Consider the following 3,368-nt stretch of genomic DNA (forward strand, 5'->3'; position numbering starts at 1 on the left):
TAGTACTGGCTGGGGCACGCTGGTGTTTTGGTTTTTTCCACTGCCTGAAGTGCAGCATTAACATTTTATAGGTGCACTCTCCTAAATGCCACCAATACTAGAATATAAGCGCAGTGATTTGCAGCAGTGTGTAAAAAAATGTATATATAAAAAAAATGCTGCCAGTGCCAATGTGTGTGTGTATTTCCAGTGCTAGAGGGGTAAACAGAAGTGTGTGTGTGTGTGTGTGTGTGTGTGTGTGTGTGTGTGTGTGTGTGTGTGTGTGTGTGTCTGAGCCTTTTTGTGTGTCTGGCGCTGGAGGGGTAAGCAGGAGTGTGCATGTATGTCAGGCACTGGAGGTCTAAGCAGGAGTGTGCATGTGTTTCTCTGTGTGTATGATTGTGTCTGGCATTGGAGGGGTAAGCAGGAGTGTGTGTGTACAGTATGTCTGGCACTGGAGGGGTAAGCAGGAGTGTGTGTGTACAGTATGTCTGGCACTGGAGGAGTAAGCAGGAGTGTGCATGTGTTTCTGTGTGTGTGTGTATGATTGTGTCTGGCACTGGAGGGGTAAGCAGGAGTGTGCATGTATGTCAGGTAGTGGAGGGGTAAGCAGGAGTGTGCATGTGTTTCAGTGTGTGTATGATTGTGTCTGGCACTGGAGGGGTAAGCAGGAGTGTGTGTATGTTTCTGTGTGTGACTGATAGTGTGTCTGGTGCTACAGGTGTAAGCAGGAGTGTACATGTGTGTTTCTGTGCATGTGTTCGGTGCTGGAGGGGTAAGCAGGAGTATGTGTAAGACTGACATTTGTCAGTGAGTGTGACATTTCTGTATAACTACACTTCTATTTTATATTTACAGAAAAACTATTAAAAGTATTCCCAGGAAATTTCTTAGTGCTTACAAATACTGTATCTCTTCGAATATCAATTTGAAAATTCCTGTCTTCGGGACCAGACATTTTTAATAACTTTATATATTTTGTTTTTTTAGTATAATTTATGCTCACATTTCATATGTATACTTTTTGAATTTCTAAATAATTGTGTAATAGACATTAGGCATAATCAGTTTATTTTAGATCCAGACTAGTCTGTCTATGTATGGTGAGTTACATTTCTATTTTAATGCATATGTACAGTACCGTGCAAAAGTTTTAGGCAGGTGTTGAAAATATGTGTAAAGTAAGAATGCTTTCAAAAATAGAAGTGTTAATAGTTTATTTTTATCAATTAACAAAATGCATGATACTGATAAGGGGGGGTACGGGAAAGAAAAATTTGTTTGAAAAATTTTGTTTTTAAACTTTGTTTTGAACAACAACAAAAAAACATTTGAAAACATAAATGAAAGGTAGAAAATGTATGAGCGGAACAGAAAATAGCGCTTGGTGGGAACAGAGCAGCCCAGACGTATTCAGGTGACTCCCAATCACTGGAAAAGCTAGTGGAAAACAACTGGTATTGAATACACCTTAGGCGCTACCACCTTCTAAGAAAAAGTCACGTAATATTCTTGATCAATAGTCCCAAATTGGATCTTTTATCTCACTTGCAGTATTCCTCCTTCTAGATGTTGATTCTTCTCCAATTTCGAAATACTTCAAGATTTCCTTATATGGAGATGTTGTTCATAAAAAGGAAAATAACGTATATAGTGTAGTATTTTAAACAAAGACGAATTTATTCAATTGTAAAATACATAAAAGTGTTCTTATCTAATTAAAAGTGACAGCTTCACTTTATAATAAAATTGGAACCGTACCGTGTCGAGCTCCCAGCATGGAGCAATAAAAAGAGTAAAAATGGAAGGTTCTGGAATTCCTCCCTTCACGCAAACTGCTGGCCACTGGACCTGGCAAGGTTCTCCTATTGTTCTAGATGCAGGTAAATGGATCACTGGATGCCTCCAACGCGTTTCGAGTTATCCTTAACTCTTCCTCAGGGCAGAATGATCCATACCTGCATGTATCCCCTTTTTATACTGAAATTAACCTGGAAGTGAAATCATACTTCCTGTTGATTCATACAGAATGGTTATTAAAATTTACTTTCATTTCACATATCTTTGTCCTTCTTAAATACAGAAATTAAAAAATGTTACTGCTGTTATAAAATAATATAAAACAAGAATATCGGTAACACTAAATTACAATCTACTTCCTGTGTGATAAAAAATCAACCATGTGATCCTTTTTATAAAATTAGTTATCCACAAAGGGGTTATTATATCAACCACTTTTAAGTGGTATGCCCGCCAACTGCACAATTAGGGAAAGAACGATTCATCTATTTGTTTTAATTTTGTTTGGAGCGCTATGCGTTCCACCTACGGCCGTGCCCGGAAGTGCCCTGCGTTCCACCGCCGGAGACGCATACGGACTTCCGGGAGCGGCATCGCCTATTCCACTCGGCTGCGCTCCACCTTTATGCGTTCCAGGAGTGCAAAACAGCTTCCTGTTAGCTGTAGTAACTTCCTGGTGTGGCGGCCATTGAAAATATATAAATACAAATGCATATATCAAAAATCTGTGCTTTGGGCATGGATATTTAAATAAACTAAACATGTTGGCACATTCACCATACATACAGGTGAGAATATAAAACACCTTCCCCAGTTAAAATTTATATATATATATATATATATATAGAACCCGGATTTGCTATAAAATGCCTTAATTTGCAGTCTGCACCTTTATCATAAGAGGTTTTTTAAAGGAACCATTTTATTTCGAATTCCTTATTGAGTCCTTCAGGGGCAATGGTTTTTAAATTAAAGATCCATTTCATTTCGGCCTTCGCCAATAAGCTCTCTGAATCCCTATCCTTCCAATTAATTTTTACATGTTGGATTCCTACAAACTGTTTGATTGCGTTCACTTTACAGTGATGTTTGAGTTTAAAGTGATTAGATAAGTTATGTGTTTCTAACCCCTTCATAATATTCCTCACGTGTTCTCCCATACGTGTTTTCAATGCTCGGGATGTACGTCCTATATAAAATAGCCCACATTCACACTCAATAAGATAAATAACATTATTGGTGTGACACGTTATAAAATTCCTGATTTTATATTCTTTATTATTTACTTTGAAACTCGATATCTTAGATTTATTAGCTTTAACCATCTTGCACATCGTGCAACTTCCACATCGATAGAAACCTTCTGATCTTATAGGATTATTCTGTTGAATTGGTAGTGAGCTTTTTACTAGATTGGTTCTTAAATTATGTGATTTCCTATAAATAAACTTGGGAACATCAGGGATTATATCCTTTAATACTGGGTCTTTTTTAAGGACACACCAATGAGTTTTAATGATTGACTCAATTCTTTTATGATCTGCTCCAAAAGTGGTAATGAAGGCAACATTGAAGTTGTCTTCTTTTTT

This window comes from Pseudophryne corroboree, chromosome 5, assembly GCF_028390025.1.
Source record: "Pseudophryne corroboree isolate aPseCor3 chromosome 5, aPseCor3.hap2, whole genome shotgun sequence".
Lineage (NCBI taxonomy): Eukaryota > Metazoa > Chordata > Amphibia > Anura > Myobatrachidae > Pseudophryne > Pseudophryne corroboree.